The following is a 17571-nucleotide window of genomic DNA, read 5'->3' on the forward strand; positions in this document are numbered from 1 at the left end:
ACGGTGAAAGTTCATGCCCTGGCGGAGGAAGCAACAAGACCTTGACAGAACCCTAGCTACCAGGATCAATCTTCAAGTCTCTCAAGTCAGCATCAATTTATTGGGTGAAAGCACCACAAGTCCCAGCAAGGCAAGGGGGCTCCCAAGAGGTTGCACTGCATCCTCTTTCTCTACACCATACTGTCTGTGTAATACCATCTACCCCTTGCGCAGTAAAGACAGTTATCCATAATTTGACGTTGGTGTGTTCCTTTACTCCCCGTGTCTAGCCCAGGGGAAGCTGTCTCAGACCTGGGACTGTGTATAGGCTAACAGTGCCCTGGCGTCACAAAGTGATAAGGTATTTCCCTACACCACCCGTGGTACCACACATGCACATGGTATAGACAATCTCATCTGATCCTGCTGTCACAAATGAAGCCAGCACTGTCCAAACACCAACGATGACAGACATAAAAAGCCTGTCGAGAGAATTATGTAAATAGTTACAGTCTTTTCATAGACACATAGTAACTCTTTCAATCAATAACAACAACAATGTAATGTGTAGACGATTCGCTTATCTAAATATACTTCCCATTAGTTGAGAAAGAGAACATTAGGACTTAAGCACTCGCACATACATATTGTAAAGGAAACATAATCCCCAGATCTGTCATCAGAAGATAACTATGAGCAGACAAACAATGGGAATACAGTGCATCCAATGCTCCTGAGATTGCAGTTCTCCTGACCCTGCACTTTCCTGGCTTCTCTCTCTATGCCTGCGGGGAATAGGACTAATCTGATTCCAACTCTCTTTATAACTAATTATATTACGATAAAGGGCGGAGGAAACACGAAAGTCAAACTCCCTGATGGAAATCGGAGGCAATGGCAGATTATCAGATTATTTATATGCAAAAATACTGTCACTCTCTAAGACTGAATCAGCTACAGCCAAAGAGAAAGGGAATTTAGAATTTTCTCTTTAGCATTGGGATTTGCATCGTTCCCCCTGTGCATGTTTACTGTAGTACTACTTATGTATAGTATTTTTTTTTTTTACAAATGAGGCTTGATCAACCAGTACACACAGTCAGCCCCAAAAGACAGTTGTATGCCAATGGGAGAAGAGCTGCTTTCATACAGCTGGTCTTGTCTGGCACCTGCTGCTGGCTGCACAGGGCTCTGTGTGCAATGAGCCATGATCAGCAAAAGCCTGAGCAGATCTGTTCTGTTCAACTAGACTGGCGACACCTTCAGGCCAACGGTGAAAATGACAACTATCCTTGGAGGCAGTACTGTGCATACACTTGCATGTGCATGCAGTAGCACAAATAAATAGTGTGTAGTGCAGTGTTTATTAAAGAGTGTGCCTCCAGCTGTTGCAAAACTACAACTCCCAGCATGCCTGGACAACCTTCGGCTGTCCAGGCATGCTGGGAGTTGTAGTTTTGCAACAGCTGGAGGCACACTATTTGGAAAACACTGGTGTGGTGCAATCCAGCCTGCATGTGGCTGTAGTTTTATAAATATTTGTCAACATTACTGTGGAAAATAATTCAGTCAGCTGATGGAAAAACAAAACTCCCAGGCATGCTGGGAGTTGTAGTTTTGCAACAGCTGGAGTCACACTGTTAGAAAAACACTGGCGCAGTGTAATCCTGTCTGCATGAGGCTGTAATTTTATGAATATTTGTCAACATTACTGTGGAAAATAATTCAGTCAGCTGATGGAAAAACAAAACTCCCAGGCATGTAGGGAGTTGTAGTTTTGCAACAGCTGGGGGCACACTGTTAGGAAAACACTGGCGTAGTGTAATCCTGTCTGCATGAGGCTGTAGTTTTTATAAATATTTGTCACCATTACTGTGGATAAGAATTCAGTCAGCTGATGGAAAAACAAAACTCCCAGGCATGCTGGGAGTTGTAGTTTTGCAACAGCTGGAGGCACACTGCTAGGGAAACACTGGTGTATTGTAATCCTGCCAGCATTAGGCTATAGTTATGTCAATATTCGTCACCATTACTGGGGAAAAGATTTCAGTCAGCTGATGGAAAAACTAAAATCCCAGGCATGTAATTTTGCAACAGCTGGGGGCACACTGTTAGGAAAACACTGGTGTATTGTAATCCTGTCAGCATTGTCTGCATTAGACTATAGTTTTGTCCATTATTGTGGAAAATAATTGAATCAGTTAATGGAAAAACAAAACTTCCAGACATGACGGGAGTTGTAGTTTTGCAACAGCTGAAGGCACACTGTTTGGAAAACACTAGTGTAGTGTAATCTTGTCTGTTTTGTAAATATTTGTCACCATTAATGTGGAAAAAAAACTCAGTTAATGGGAAAAAAAATCTTCTGCCTCGGCATGTGTTTACAGCAGATAAGAACAAGTGGAAAATATTTACATTACAACCAGTAAATACTCTTTCATATATCATATCACTGCTGCTTTCTTCCTGTATAAGAATTGGCTTATCTCTGTGTACAATAAGCACAACATTACTCAATCATAGTATCCATTCCAGGAATCAGGTTTTTAGGAATAAATGTGACCTCTATTTGGGGGCACTTGCTGAATATATTCATTTAAAGGGGTACTCCGGTGGAAAATTTTTTTTTTTTTATATCAAGTGGCTCCAGAAAGTTAAACAGATTTGTAAATGACTTCTATTAAAAAATTGTAATCCTTCAAGTACTCATCAGCTTCTGTATACTACAGAGGAAGTTGAGTTGTTCTTTTCTGTCTGACCACAGTGCTCTCTGCTGACACCTCTGTCCATGTCAGGAACTGTCCAGAGCAGGATAGGTTTGCTATGGGGATTTGCTCCTACTCTGGACAGTTCCTGACATGGACAGAGGTGTCAGCAGAGAGCACTGTGGTCAGACAAAAAAGAACTACACAATTTCTTCTGGAGAATACAGCAGCTGATAAGTACTGGAAGGATTAATATTTTTTTTTAATATAGGTAATTTACAAATCGGTTTAACTTTCTGGTGCCTGTTGATATGAAAAAAAAAAAAATAGTTTTCCAACGGATTACCCCTTTAAGGCCCCTTTCACACTATATATTTATCCGTTTTAAAAGATCCGTTATAATGTAACGTTATGAAACCTCTGAAGATCGGCCGTTACAAAATCTCATACGGCTGTTACAAAATCACATTATAGTCTATGGGATTTTTACATTATCCCTTTTAACCCGTCATAGCCCATTATTAATAACGGACGTTATTTTGTGACAGGAGAAAGATACAGAAGAAATAGTGCATGCATTATTTCTCCTATCACAAAATAACATCCATTAGCAATAACTAGTGATGAGTGGCATTGCCCATATTCAAATTTGCGATATTTCGCGAATATACAGTGGTCCCTCAACATACGATGGTAATTCGATCCAAAATGAACCATCGTTTGTTGAAACCATCGTATGTTGAGGGATCCGTGCAATGTTAAATATAGGAAGGTATGCTCACCTGTCTCCGCCGCTCCGGACCGTCACCGATTCCCTGGATATCGCCGTCCATCACTGTCGCTGCGCCCCCGTGGTGTCCCCGCCGCTCCAGATCATCTCCGCTGACCGGGATCGTAATTTCTTATCGCCATCATCACGTCGCTACGCACGCCGGATGACGGGATAATGTAAAAATCCCATAGACTATAATGGGATTTTGTAACAGCCATATGAGATTTTTTAACGGCCGAATATTCACTTTTTTCCACATGTGTGCATGTTCGCATACGTGAATATTCACATATGTGAATAATCACATATGCGAATATGCGCACATGTGGAAAAAAGAGAATATTCGCAATTTCAAATATATTGCGAATATATTCGCAATTTTCGCGAATTCGTTATATTCGCGATAAAAATTTGAAGTGCGAATATTCGAGCCCAGCACTATAATGGGATGTTGTAACGGCCGTTTAACGGGTTTTCATAATGGAACATTATAACGGAACTTTAAAACGGATGAATTTATAGTGTGAAAGGAGCCAGGGTTTCCCAACCAGTGTGTCTCCAGCTGTTGAAAAACTACAACTCCCTGCATGCAGGGAGTTGTAGTTTTGCAACAGCTGGAGGCACACTGGCTGGAAAACACTGATTTAAGGCAACACTTGGGAAATGAGTCACCCACCTAAGAGTTAATGTGATCTCAGGAATGACTTTGTTGTTCTCAGTTATAACTATATGTAAATAGTAGGGGTTCTTCCAATGCTTGGACATGTTTATTGTAACTGTGGAGGAACACAAGGCTACAATGGGTCTTCTTGATCCAGTCCAGGTTTTTTCTGCTGCACTAGATGCCAGTGCCAGTAGCAGAGGAGTTGGGAGACATCAGTAGGGAGTAGGCTGGGCTTGTGAGCAGAGAGGCTGAGCCCAACTCTTCTCCAAATCCAGTTCAATGAGCAGCAGAAGCAGCAGCAGCAGTGTGTGTGTTCCTGCTGGGAAGCAGAGGAGATCACAGGAGTTTGGGTGCACCCTGTCCCCCACTCATCACAGCCCTGATATGACTTGTTCCCCTGCATGCCATTGAAGGAACAGTGGAGTCATTGTGGGATTTGGATTGTACTAGAAGGAATAGCAGAGAGAAGAAAGTGCAGCCTTTGCAGTAACATCGTGTCACATGTGTAGTAATGACTAAGGATTGCACAGGAGAACCCAGTGGATTGGAGAGATCCCTCTCAGTGGATTACTAATGGGACTCTACATGAGCTAGCCTTGATTCTGCACTGCTTCTACATGTTCCCAAGGTACGCTCTTCTGCCCTTTCTATGGCTATGGCATGTTTCTAGGAATGAATGGAGATGGTGGTCATGCCCATGATTTCACGTGTAGTGATGAGGGCACATACCACAGTAAGGGGGGCACAGGCATAGCTCTCTCTTTCTCCCACCCTGGTTGGCAGCAGCCTGGCTGCTTCCAAGGATACAAAGGCAGGGATGGTCTGGCTGGATCTTCTTCCTCTTCTATTGTGAGTGAATGGCTTGGAACCAAGCGTGGAAATGCGAGTGTTAAAGAAACTTGTGAGTGGCTTAGGGGTAGCTAATTGCTGCCTGTGCCCCCCTGTCTGAGGGTAAGGGGTGGTGGAGACCCCTGCAACACTTATAGGCTTAGCAGAAAGGAAGGGGTCCTAATGGGGTCGGTAGGAACCTGCACATCACAGGGGGCACATTTCCTTCCCATCCCTGTTCTTGCCACTGTGGATGGCATAGCATTTAACCTCTAATCTTCCCAATTCCAGGCTTTATCCTCTGTGTAGGGAATTTAAATAGAAGGGAATAAGAAGCTGAATGAGTGTTCAGCCCTGGCACACCCACCTATGCATCTGCCTCATTCTAGTACATTTCATCCTATGGTACACCACAATTACAGGGCACCACTGTGCCAAGCAGAGGTAATCTAGTCATCTGGACTACTAGGGACATATGAATATTGCATAATATAATGCATATTGTGGGCATCCTGGTCCGGAGATAATCTAGTCATCTGGACTACTAGAGACATCTGAATATTGCATAATATAATGCATATTGTGGGCATCCTGGTCCAGAGATAATCTAGTCATCTGGACTACTAGGGACACCTGAATATTGCATAATATAATGCATATTGTGGGCATCCTGGTACAGAGATAATCTAGTCATCTGGACTACTAGGTACATAGTAGTCCAGATGACTAGATTATCTCTGGACCAGGATGCCCACAATATGCATTATATTATGCAATATTCATATGTCCCTAGTAGTCCAGATGACTAAATTATCTCTGGACCATTATAGTGCATAAAATAATTTATATTGTGGGCATCATGGTCCAGAGATAATCTAGTCATCTGGACTGCTAGGGACATCTGAATATTGCATAAATTAATGCATATTGTGGGCATCCTGGTACTGTAGTAAAATGAGGTCATCCAGCAAGTTTGTGTTGTGCACTTAGTAGAGGTGCAATGAAATGATAACATGGGGCATTGGTCAGACTATGACCAGAGTAATGTTGGCATGAAGTTTGTTCTCACAGTGTTCTTGTGGCTTTCCATGGGTTACTCACGTTTCTTACCACACTCCAAAACATGCCCTAATTTATTGTCCTATGAAATCTATTAAATGGTCAGTGTTAGTGGTTGAAGAGTAGAATTTAGATTTTGATGACAATGATGGGAGCGTGTTATATATAAATTACAGCAACAATTAAATAAGGGGGGGGGCTCAACTTTGTGTGTATTATAGAACTAGGGGGTGCTGCTCCAGTGGAAAAAAAACACACAACAACCTCTAGACCAAAGTATTCACTGGAAAGAAGCGTACGCCACCATAAAATATATTCATAAGTGCAAATTTTTTTTTTATTAGAACACATATCAAATTACGTGCACTCAGGGACTATTGAATTATCCATAAAGTAGATCCATTCAGCCCAGGTTATCAAATCCATCCTGAATCTGGATCAGTGTTTCCCAACCAGTGTGCCTCCAGCTGTTGCAAAACGACAACTCCCAGTATGCCCGGACAGCCTTTGGCTGTCCGGGCATACTGGGAGTTATCGTTGTGCAACAGCTGGAGGCACACTGGTTGGGAAAACACTGGTCTGGACGCTTGGTGTTGAAGTGCAGGGTGCCTGATGTTCTGCTTTCCCATGTGTATGAGAGGCAGTCAGCTGAGAGTAATGCTCTCTAAGTGCTCTGGCTGTGAATTTGTAGGAAATATAGTGGGAGCTTTGGGATCCTGGCTGCAAATCCAAGACCCCCACCCCCTATATGTGTTGTTTTCCCAGCTGCCTTCTGGAGCATGGTTCTGCCTGGTATATTTGGGGAAATGGAGCAGAAAGTCAGGGAGCTGGTGGGCTGCTTCCCTCCCATTGGAGCCCTAAAGCAAAATGAGATCATTACAACCAAATGCTTGGGATGGCTTTGGGGAAAGAATGGGTAGCTCTGTTTCATGCATTTCTGTAGGCATACACCTATCATGCCTTGGTGCTAAGCACCCAATGCCATGCTAAATCCAGAATGCCTCATATGTGGGATTCTGTAGTGTACCCTACAGCTAATAGTGCAGCTTCAATATAACCTAGGAAAAGCTATTATACAGTAGAATAGTACTGCTGGACAGTGAAATTGTGACAAACCAAATAGTGATGCTTAATGAAGGAATCTAGACCGTGCAGAACAAATGACTTTGCTCTGGTGCCTGCAGAAAAACGCATAGGGACATTCACGTTTTATTGATTGTATAAAGATGGATTTTCCTTTTAGTCACTTGGTAAAGTAGAAAACTCACGTGGTGCCTGGAAGATACAACAAAGGTTAATTGTGCAAAACCTATGAGTCTGCTGTGTGTCTCCGGTACCTTGTAATCTGGACACCCAGTGCTTTTCCCTGCTCCTAGGAAGTCAATTGTGCCCACAGCAGTGAATCTCTTAATGGCAATACAATAGAAAATAGCTTATTTCCCTTAAGTGTGCTTCTGTTTTTAACCGCTCTTTCAGGAGTCATTTCTTTATTGCTTTGGGAAGGTTTGATTTGTCTTTCCCATTTCTAAACTATGAAGCATGTAAAGTAGCGAAGGCTCTGTTTAAATCTCATCTGGATCAATGCTTTGCACTTAATACCCATGTGGCCATTTCAGTCCTCTTCTTTTATTGAACTCGGATTGAAAGCACATTCTGCTGTGTTGTTTCTATAAGGCAAAGCCCACGCACCAATGATAAAATATTAATAGCATGTAGAGTGCAGGCAGAAAGTGTTTACTGTTTGTTTATTATAGGCCGGTCAGCTAAAATAGAAAGGGCATACTATTCCAACCGCCTGCTGCTTGCCCTTACCCCTTGCTGCTTGCCCTGTGCTGACTTCTATTTTGTCCCTGCTCAAGTGCCATAAAAGTTAATAAGTAACTGTAAGCAGACAGAACTGTGTCTCCAATCTTCAGAGGTGGATGGATGCCATTGAGTAACGTTTATCTGGAAGTTGTGGTCTTGTCCGGCTTCCAAGAACTTTTAGGGTAGACAATGTTTACATTGTGGGAATGGAAACCATGTTGTGTAAATGTTGGCCTGTTGTGTATTAGCCCTTTAATACGCTGCATATAGTTTATTTCTACATTGTTTATCAGGTCCGCAATGAAAACCATTGACACTTATTATATTTAACTGGTGCCAAGACAATCTGACTCCAGCATTGATTAACCTAATTTTATTGTAACCTAATCAATATATGTTGACTTATCAGGTCAACGTAGTATAGACCCATGAATGTAAGACAGATAACTTTGTTTGGTCTAATAGTTCACTAGTTTGTTTTAAAGCCTCATATAACATTTAGTGTTATTGCTGTCCCTTGTATAGCTAAAATGTGTGAATTCTACTGATGATCTGCTAGAAATGCTTCATTGAATAGATTTCTGTTAAAATGATCACCCAAGAGTACTACATGCTTCAAGAGAAGGGTTAATATGCAGGAATAGCTGTGTCTAAGCAAATGATAAGCATTGCACACCCAAGGAACCCTTCCAGTCCTGACCACAGTCTGCCAGTCACATGCCTCCTGCCCTTCAGTCTTCTAAGGTTGTTTAGTTTTGATCAGTGATAAGCTGAAGCAAGCTCTTTAAATGGAGGAGAGATGAAATGTATATCTGTGTATATGTATTGTTTTAATACACATGGATTTGTCATACATTGCTACTTTAAGATAAAAGCAGATTCCGTCTGTTTCCTGAGCTGGTAATTGATGTGTGGGAGACTTGTCTGCTAAATGCATCTAGTGAATGGGGTCTTTAAGGGTTATTAGGTGCCTTTATTGCTAACGCTGTCAGTATGGATATCCTGGGATGAATCCAATGGTGTATTTGTATACATGGCAGGAGATTTGTTTGTTTGACTTAAATTACAAAGAGGAACTTTAATTTCAAGGCTAGCCCCTGAAAATGATGCTGAAATGAGGGCAGCGCTGACAGATAAGGTGACTGCAATCCTGTTTCCCTGCCCTTTGTTCATCTGTCATTCATTATTATATTAAAAAGATAATTAATTTATTGCATGTTAACTCTTTACTGGAAAGAACCCATGTTGGAAACAGATGAGAAGATACAACACCCAACCTGCTTTTATTGTCCCTGTTCTGGTCTTTAAAATATACAGCATGGGTCATAGCCTCTATAAATTGGATATAATTTCACTTTCAATGACACCTAATATATAAAGTGGAAGTATATTTATACAGCAGCAATGTATACAGAGGATTTCACTTGTGTTTCAGCATTGTTCAATGGCTAACAAAGCATAGAGAAAGAAGTGTAGGGTTTATTCAATGAGTTGTCTATGGCTCCCCTGGTGGAGACACAGTGATTTGCAATGATGGATTACTCTTCACTTCAATTCATCAAGCTGTTTCTCCACACTATTCCTTTTGTGCAAAGTTTTTACACCTTTAGTTAAACAATGATGTTAATGGTTGACAAGTTGTTTCATTATTTCAGTGTTAAGTGTGAATCCTTTATCCTGTCTAGTCCATGAATAAAGAAATGGTTGATGTGGTCTTTATCCTTGATGGAGTCCAGGACATGGTTTGCTATGTTACTAGCTCTACTATTGAATTGGTTAAACGGATGAGCTTGGTGGTGTTCATCTTAAATAGAGGTCGCTTCATTTAATAACCCTTGTTGGTTTCCTGATATATTATACGACATGCTATTGTGACACCATCTTCTGTCTATCACATCATTTGGATTGACTGCTGTAAATAGGGATTCGATTAAAACAACTTTAATGCAAATTCGGGAGCATTAAGCGTTTGCAGACATTCTGGGTGCTGACCTATAGAGTACATATTGATATATGTTTTATTTACATTTTCTTTATATTTAGTTTGTGGTATATAAAGACAATCAAATATCTCTCATGACCTGAAACATTTATGTGAACAGTGACGCAGTAGATGGATACTGTCTTCCAATTGACTAACCTCAGTGATGTCACCAGTTCTTGTGGATTAATAGGCAGAATCCAGATAAATATAGTTTAGCTCTGTGTTGCTGCCTCAGATGAGATGTAACAGAACCTCTTGGAGATGTTTGGTTTTTAGTACTGGTTGTTCTAATATGGACATAATTTTACATCCTGGCTTCCATAAAAGAATTCTTGTTCCCTTTTCTAATATTTGGCTTGTATCTAATTTTTGGCTTTTATTTTTGGTGTGTATGATTGTAGTCACATATAATAGGGAGTTATTCTTTTAATCTAGACAGTGTTATATGGATACATTGATTTCCTTTTAAGATGGTCATATACAAAGGTTATGGGAGAGGATTTATTTGGTGACCATATATATGACCCCTAGAAGTATGAGGCCAGACTAATGGTCTTGGCTGAGCTAATCCATTTGTGGCTGGAAGATTAGTTCATACATGCTGCTGTCGTGCTATTAGAATCTATTCACATGTTCAGGTTTTTAATTGCAGTTATTGAATACAAAGCCAGGAATGGATTAGAAGAGATGAGAGGTCTCAGTCTTTCCTTTATATGTGCCCGCCATTTATGATCTGTTCCTGGCTTTGTATTCAATAATTCCAATTAAAAACCTGAATGTGTGAACACACTCTCGGCAGGCTTAGTAGTTGTGTATGTTCATAATTGTATTTTTGACCCTCAATACGTTTTTGTTATACCAACATTGTTGGTTATAACAAGTTTTGTTTGCCATCTATAAACAGTATTTTTCCAAAGTGTTATATCAGTGCTGGCCACTAGAGGCACTGTGCAGTCACTGTGGTGCTTTCAGACTTTAGAAAATATTTACAAACAAATTATATAAACATATGAACTGTTAAATGTGTAATTCAATGATTCCCACAAATAGTGGCTTTCTATAATAAACCAAAGCAAGCAGCATCAAATAGAGTATGTGTCATTCTAGAGCAACAGACAGTGAGATCAAATATCATTTATTTTAAATAATTCTATACATCCAATAGCTCCAAGGAGATAGAGTTTTAATCTTTCTCAAATTTGCATTGTATGATTTACTCTATAAAATATCTTCCAGTAGATTTGCATTAATCCAAGAAAAGCTTCGCTCTTCATTAATTTTAAATAAGACTTAAAAGACCCTCCAGCGATGAAGCCCTGGCATGAAGCACGGCATGTCTCTTCTGCTAAGACAGCCAGCCATGGATTTGTATTGAGTGGCATTAGTGAGATCATTGGGCGGCAGGAGAACTCCATTCAGAACTACTCCTGCCTTGTCGTCATACCTGCAATTACCAGGCAGACTTTTTTTTATGAGAACAAAGGGGCTATTTATTGACTTTTGTAGACCATAAACTTTATGCAATCCTGATGGTATCCATATTCTGGGTATGTTTCGGATTGTAGCTGACATTGGTTCACATGCCGGGCTTTTTTAGTTAATTCCTTTAGCATTTACAAATGATGGCCTAGCGAGCTATCTAGACCGTACGCCTGATCTTCATCTATTAATCATGGAAGCTGCTTTCTTATGCGGTTGCCATAGCGGCCGTGCCTCAGATAGTGTTGGGGTGCCTTGGGGAAGGCTCTCTGTATAACAGGACTTGCAAGCCTTGCAGTTATTTTGGCAGTAGAAGAGCTTGAAAAGAACAGAGAGCAATATCCAACATTATTCAGTATTGGATTAAAAGAGGCAACTCCTAGATGTGTCTCTGTAGACCTTGTTATGTGAACATCCAGCTGATATGTATTTTTATGGAATATTTTTTTTCTCTCTTTGTTCTTGCGAAATGAAAAAGGAAACACAGTTCAGAGAGTAGAGGTGACTTTAATCTATCAGCGAGAACAGAGAATGCGTTTTTATCACTCCCAGAGATAAATGTCCAGGCTAATGACAGAATTTAGGCACCACAAGGAAATCCAACCAATTTTGTTGGGTAAACAATTCGCAGTCCAAGCCTTGACATAAGCTCTGCTATTTCTCTTCTCTGTGTACAGTTGAAGATTCCAAAAAATGAATTATTTTCCTTAGTTCTGTCTGTAGACTGAGGGATGACAACGGGATAGAAATAGGTAAATTAACCTTGGAGAGATGTTATCCAGTATTTCATATGGATTACAACCCTACCGGTTAGTTTAGTTATTACAATCTTCACATACCATATTTTTCTCTGCAAAATAAATACTTTGCCTTTGCAGTTTTCTTGACAGTGGGGATATATTTGGGACACATGGTTTTCCTGTATTTTGGTCTGTCTTGCCTTATGTGTGTGTAGAGAGATATTCATGAATTCAACCCCTGCTGCGTGCAGCTTGCCATCTGCTCCCGTTTTCAGAGACCTTTACTTAAATGGATAGTGTCAATCACTCCAGGTCTATTTAGTATGGATCCTATTGTTGTTATTTTATTTATTTTTTTTCTCTTTAGGATGTTCCTTTAAGTAACTGGCCTTATCTGCCAGAGGGATGAAATTACATAGGGTAGAAGCCTATTGCTCATTCATTCAATAACTGCTTAGGCAATCTCATTATGAAGGGATAGGGTTTAGTGCCATTATAGAGGTAAAACATGAAGGCTGTAATTCTACCTCTGTTGCAGAATATGCCTTTATTCCCATAGATATATAACCCATGAACTGCATTTAACTAGTCTATTTTCAGTGTTTGTTTCTGTAGTTTTACATTATTCTTGTACCATGTCTCTTTAAATTATCTTGCCCTTATATAGGACTGGTAATATGTGTTCTCTTCCAAGTCTTTTGGCATAAAAACACTTCCTACACAGGGAAATGTTGAGCATTGAATGCATTTTTATAGGTCTTTAGTGTAAGGCTTTTCGAAACTAATGGAAGTCCCAGGCCAAGTGTTGGATCACTCAAGTTCATGGTTGTCAAAGTGGTGTAAATCCTGAGAAGCTGTGATTTTTCAAGAGTCAGCTCCTGTCAACCATTTCTTAAAGCGTGTTTTTGTTATAACTGAATGCAATCTATTGTTGTTGTAATACCAGCCTGAGAAAAGATAAGAACAGTCTTCAATGGGATCAATGGAAACAGAATTACATCCAGTTCTCATGAGCTTCTGAACGAACAGGGCTCAACATATGGGAGATTATTAAAAGGATGTTATATTAGCACATACTATTTAGGTTAGAGATCTTCCAGGAAAGGAGCTGGGGCCCAATCTGTACCAGCTCCCATGCCCATGTACCATATGCCATTTACTGTATTGGTGTTTCATTTGTGATAACTGTTGTGCAGTGAACTTTGCATCCCCTATTGTCATGAGTGCCAATTCTGACTTATGTTATCACCTGTCCTCGAGTGTGAGATCATAAGGGTCCAACCATTGGGCTCCCTGTTATCTTTTGAATGGCATCAAATTCCTTTTATTTTGAAGTACTATAGAATGGCAGCTCACGGGCGGCTCCATAGACAATGAATGGAACAGCATTGTGTCTTCCAACCTGTTGCTTCATTCAAAACAAAAGGAGTCCGCCTCCATTCAGGAGATTGTGGAGGGGAGGTAGTCAGCAGTCAGACCCCTTTTAGCTGCCCATACATTTCAGATAGTTGTTGGATAAATGTTTATTTGACTGACAGCTATCTAAGTAAGCATGCATAGAGCCTGATGGGTGCTTCTGCCTGGTCGATCTCTTCCCATCTAGCAATCAAGGCTGGTGGGGTGGGAAGAAACTTGTAGTCAAGGCAGCATGAAAGTGACCACAGGTTCCCTTTAATCTAATGTTTCTGGTCTACTTTATGCTACAATACATGGAGGATTCCAGATTCACGCAGTAAGGAATATTAAAATTCTAAACAATGGAGTGTCAGATAAAAGGCATCTATCTGTGTAGTTCTCATAAAGTGTTCAGGGTTTTACTTACCAGTTAATTAAGCAAAATGGTGATTGGAGTGATAGGTGGAAGTGAGTTGTTATGGAGTAGACTGTTCTAAGAACAAAACAGGAAACACTATCCATACCCCATGCTGAATTACTTATGTTGTATTTTTCACCTAAGCGATCATTTACAAGTTGTTGGAATCTTATTTTTGCCTTCTACATTTTATTGTGACAGTGTACTGTACGTTACTTTTAGACTGGTATTAACACACATAACACGGCCTTTTCATTGTAGCGGTGGATTTTAATTGCAAAAAAATCATATGCTTTGATTTGTGGATTTGGAATGTTATCACAGCGCTCCCCAGTAAGCGTGTCGATAACTATTGAGTTAGCAGTCAGAACTCTATAGGAAGAAAGCAAGTGATCGATTGGGAAATGACATATTCTGACTTAGTAACAGCTTGAATGGGAAGAACATATAATAGGACAGGCCAAAGATGGAAATTCTTGGAAACACGAATGTAAAATAAATTATTCCATTTTTATCACTTTGTAAGTACACAACCTTTAAACTGAGCCAGTGATAGGTTCTCAAATATGTATGTAAATGCTACTGGAGATATGTCAAAGTAGTAAACATGGAAACTGAGCCTTTTTTTCTGGACTTTCTAGTTGGTCTGGCTATAGTTGTTCATGGCAGATTAAAATGGTTGCTTACATAGAATAATAGATGTTTGAATAAGATTTTTTTTTTTTTAATTGCTTGTATGGTTGGAAAAAGAGGGGAATTGGCTGACTATATGAGTATGGTTAAGTATAGCATCTGGTGGATGTAGCAAACTATTCCTATAGCCTATATGATGCCTGTAGGCTACTCCAATTGTATTAGGATGGCAATATATCTTCAGTAGCTCCTCTCTGAATGTTGGCTTGGTGGACTGCTCTAAATCCAGATCCCTTCATTCACTTGAATGTTCGGCTTCAACTGGATGTCGTTGTGTTCTCAATGTAGGGAGGAGGGGTAAGCTGTTGTCAGACTCCTCAGGAAGCAGCTTATCTTTTTTTGCACAAAAGGGTTGGGGAGTTGAAATCTAACATGTCTGACCCTTCTCCAACATCTTCTGCCTTGGGTGAGGGGGTTGGTTGGCGTCTCCATATGCATTGGTCAGTCAGCTGGTATATCAAGCTTTTGACTGAAGTATATGCGCACCTTTTAAATTCCATTTACATTATGCTGTTGGACAAAATCTATTTGAAAGGCACCCTGGGTGTCGTTTCCTGGAGGGAAATTGATAATCCTTTTTTCCATCTATTTTGTTGGTGACATTAAAGTGGTTTTGTAACAAAATTATTTTACAACATGTACTCCCGTGGAAAACTTTTTTTTTTTAAATCAACTGGTGCCAGAAAGTTAAACAGATTTGTAAATCACTTCTATTAAAAAATCTTAATCCTTCCAGTACTTTTTAGAAGCTGTATACTAAAGACAAATCCAAAAAAGAAGTGCATTTCCTCTGATGTCATGACCACAGTGCTCTTTGCTGACTTCTGCTGTCCATTTTAGGAACTGTCCAGAGCAGAGGAAAATCCCAATAGCAAACATATGCTGCTCTGGACAGTTCCTAAAATGGACAGCAGAGGTCAGCAGAGAGCAATGTGGTCATGACATCAGAGGAAATGCATTTCTTTTTTGGATTTCTCTTTAGTATACAGCTTCTAAAAAGTACTGGAAGGATTAAGATTTTTTAATAGAAGTGATTTACAAATCTGTTTAACTTTCTGGCCCCAATTGATTTGAAAATAAAAAGTTTTCCACGGGAGTACCCCTTTAATGGTATTTCAATATAGCCCTCAAGTAAAGCCACCTGTCCATTGAATAGGACTCAAAAAATCTCTAGATCATTGGGGCTTTCCATTGCTAGATGCCCAAAGACACCTGACTTGAATGACATCTGAAGACTCATTTATGGCCAACTAGCTGTTAGAAGTATTCATTCTCTTAGTTTTTTTTTTTTTTGTTTAAAGTGGTTTCTAGTCCTGAATTGTGTCACACGTATCCATGCTTATGTCCCTAGAATATTGGAATGTTGACTAGAATAGAGTTTGTGTTCCCTTTGCAGTAAGTGTATTACAGTAATGTTATTGTATTCCGTTAATTGATATAATATTGTTGTACAAGTGTCATTTGTAACATTGGTCAATGTAAATACATATTTGCTTTCCCTTCCTCCTCCCTCCTTCCTTGCAAATCTAAAGGCTTCCAAAGAAAGTGCAATATTTTAAAGGCAATAAAAGCGGATAATGTGGCTTTTATTGTGACTTGCTACTCTAGAATCCCAGACGCCGAAATCCTTTGGGGAGTAGTCTGACGCTTTTAAACACCACAGCGACGTTTGATCTCGCCGTCTGCCTTTACCATAGCCTACAATTAGCACCCAAACCCCAGCTACTATGACGGGAACACATGTGCCGACTTATCCTGTTCACTGGGCGACATATGAATGAACTAACCTTGGAAAATAGATCTGTCTTGGTCCTATTACATATATAGCCTATCTGCCTAAACCATAGTCTTGGCAGCTCAACTTCACGTGAGACCCCCCTTGTCCCGCAGTACCCGCCCCCTTACAGACATTAAACCTAAAGGGAAGCTTCTCATTCATCTGTGGTTGAGCGGAGAGCGGTGCAGACCTTTCTCTTTAACCTTTACCCATTGGGTGGTCCAAGTATGGTCATGGAAAGCTAAGTGTTTCCCAACCAGTGTGCCTCCAGCTGTTGCAAAACTACAACTTCCAGCATGCCTTTGGCTGTCCGGGCATGCTGGAAGTTGTAGTTTTGCAACAGCTGAAGGAACACTGGTTGGGAAACACTGGCTTAGAGAATCAAAATTGTCATAGCAATCCTAGGGGGAGATTTATCAAAACCTGTGCAGAGGAAAACTTGCCCAGTTGCCCATAGCAACCAATCAGATTGCTTCTTTCATTTTGCAGAGGCCTTGTTAAAAATGAAAGAAGTGATCTGATTGGTTGCTATGGGCAACTGGGCAACTTTTCCTCTGCACAGGTTTTGATAAATCTCCCCCCTAATGTTTATAGGTTCTTTGCCAATGCAATTTTTGGTTTTACCACCACAGGTATGGTGAAGTGATGTAGAAGTTCCCTAAACAAGCACGATATGTAGTTACGTTTCTTTAGTTCCATTTATAGTACAGGGTGGGCCATTTATATGGATACACCTTAATAAAATGGGAATGGTTGGTGTTATTAACTTCCTGTTTGTGGCACATTAGTATATGTGAGGGGGGGAACGTTTCAAGATGGGTGGTGACCATGGCGGCCATTTTGAAGTCAGACATTTTGTATCCAACTTTTGTTTTTTCAATAGGAAGAGGGTCATGTGACACATCAAACTTATTGGGAATTTCACAAGAAAAACAATGATGTGCTTGGTTTTAACGTAACTTTACTCTTTCATGAGTTATTTACAAGATTCTGACCACTTATAAAATGTGTTCAATGTGCTGCCCATTGTGTTGGATTGTCAATGCAACCCTCTTCTCCCACTCTTCACACACTGATAGCAACACCGCAGGAGAAATGCTAGCACCGGCTTCCAGTATCCATAGTTTCAGGTGCTGCACATGTAGTATCTTCACAGCATAGACAATTGCCTTCAGATGACCCCAAAGATAAAAGTCTAAGGGGTCAGATCGGGAGACCTTGGGGGCCATTCAACTGGCCCAAGACGACCAATCCACTTTCCAGGAAACTGTT

General features: G+C 40.3%; 1 protein-coding gene across 5 annotated transcripts in view; it reads left to right on the forward strand.

Moving 5' to 3' along the window:
- Positions 1–4374: 4374 nt before the first annotated feature.
- The window catches only part of SEMA6A (semaphorin 6A), a 227075-nt gene continuing 213878 nt past the window's right edge, over positions 4375–17571 (forward strand). For 3 of the 5 annotated variants that reach the window (XM_056537396.1, XM_056537398.1, XM_056537399.1), the window contains exon 1: positions 4383–4748. The gene's annotated coding sequence lies outside the window, so the exon portion shown is untranslated. Of the gene's footprint in view, positions 4749–17571 lie in introns of all 5 variants that reach the window. The other 2 variants (XM_056537400.1, XM_056537401.1) reach the window with 2 other exon arrangements.

The sequence above is a fragment of the Hyla sarda genome, chromosome 1 (genome assembly GCF_029499605.1).
Source record: "Hyla sarda isolate aHylSar1 chromosome 1, aHylSar1.hap1, whole genome shotgun sequence".
Classification (NCBI taxonomy): Eukaryota; Metazoa; Chordata; class Amphibia; order Anura; family Hylidae; genus Hyla; species Hyla sarda.